Source organism: Gavialis gangeticus, unplaced genomic scaffold (genome assembly GCF_001723915.1).
Source record: "Gavialis gangeticus isolate Ggan-Ray unplaced genomic scaffold, GavGan_comp1, whole genome shotgun sequence".
Lineage (NCBI taxonomy): Eukaryota > Metazoa > Chordata > Crocodylia > Gavialidae > Gavialis > Gavialis gangeticus.
The window spans coordinates 47,429,226-47,430,867 of NW_017728992.1; the positions used below are offsets into that span (position 1 = coordinate 47,429,226).

Here is a 1,642-nt window from a genome sequence, read left to right on the forward strand (position 1 = left end):
CACCGCACCGCACCGCACCGCACCGCACTCCTGCCCAGCCCTGCCCGGCAGCTGCCGGCGCCGCGCCCCAGATCCCGCCTTATATAGGCGCCTGCCGGCCCCGCCCCCTCCGGCCCGCTCCGCCAATGGGGGGCGGGTGAGGTAATACGAGGCTGCAGGGCAGAGCCAATGGGCGCGCGGCGGGGGAGGGGCGAGCTGCGGCATTGTCTGGGAGCCGGGGCCTAGAGCCCTTGCGCGCGTGCACCTGCCCCCCCTCCCACTTTGTGTTTCTGCGGCAGCAGCGCCCCCACCCGGCCTCGCCCTGCTGCAGGGGCGGGGGCAGGGCGCAGCCCCCCTCAGCCCTCCCTGAGCGTCTGCCGAGGCCGACCCTGGCACAGGTGCTCCCAGGACGAGGCTGGGGGCAAGCCTGCTGCCCCTTCCTTTGTTCCGCCCGGCTCAGGACTGATCCTTCCCAGCCTCCAGGTCCCCTGCGCCTGGACACCGGCCCCGCCGGCTCTGCAGGGACAGCCAGGCCCTCTCACCCACGCCTCCTGCCACCTGCTCTTTTCTCGTCCCCTGCCAGCTGCAGTTCTGGCTCTGAACGGGTTTGCTGGGGGGCTCTTGACCTCAGTGGGCACGGCTGCAGGTTCATGAATGTGTGGTCAGTTGTAGCCGTGCCTAATGAAAGATAACAGATTTACCCAAAGAACCGTGTCTGCCTGTAGTTCCTGTGCTTTTCATTTACTACTCCCTTAATGCAGTACTGGCTAAATGTGCCGTAACTAGCTATTGCGTTCTGGTGCCAGCACACAGTTTAGTAGTGATGGTGCTTACTGTGCAGGAGCCTAATGCTGCTGCTGCTCAGTAGTGTATTAGTGTGATTTTTGCCCCACACTACTGTGCAGTGTTATTAGGCTACTGTGCATTAAGAGTCTCATGTAGATGCACCCAGTTTCCCTTGGGGGAAGGGATTCTGGAGGAAATCACACAGCTCGTGCCCTGTAAAATCAGTTTTTACTGGCTTGAACCAGCAGCAATTTAATTATCTGGTTGGCTGCCCTTAGCGAAAAGCAACACATTGTTTTACCTCCAAGCAAACATTTCTGGGCCTTGGTACAGGCCTAATCGAATGTTCACCTCCCCAATGACATTATTTTTTTTAATCATGTGCATATTTTGCTGCCATTGCCCCCCTGGGGCTTCAGGTGATTATTTTGGATAATGGTGAGATAGATCAATACTGGGATGTGTTGTGTGCTCTACTCAAAACGATTGCAGTTTACAGAAATTTTGGTGTAATGAGACCTGTCGGGTTGTGGTGAACTGGTGCTGTTTGCATTTCCAAAGCTGCTCAAAAGCATTTTTAGTTCAATAAAGCTGCGTTGGTTGTCTGCTGGAAGAACTATCCGCCTGGCCATGTGCAAACGTGAATGCAGCACATACCTCCTACTTGTGTAAGCAGGTCTGGGGTGTGCTTGTTTCCAGTTTTAAAACTGTGCTAACAACAGCCCCACTGAATCGCAAATTTGAGAATAGGTTTTCAAAAACTTCACATCCCCATGTCCTACAATGCATAGTTCTTCCACGGCAAGACATTTTTAGAAAGGATCAGCTGACCTTTAATGTCCTCCACACCCACTTTTACTTTCTCCTCAAGAAACAG

At 54.9% G+C, this 1,642-nt stretch overlaps 1 protein-coding gene across 1 annotated transcript in view; it reads right to left on the reverse strand.

Annotated features, from left to right (window-relative positions):
- Positions 1 to 32, reverse strand: part of LOC109301086 (tubulin beta-2 chain) — a 27,279-nt gene extending 27,247 nt beyond the window's left edge. The window contains exon 1 of the mRNA XM_019521982.1: positions 14 to 32. The gene's annotated coding sequence lies outside the window, so the exon portion shown is untranslated. The remainder of the gene's footprint in view (positions 1 to 13) is intronic.
- Between the last annotated feature and the right edge of the window lie 1,610 nt (positions 33 to 1,642).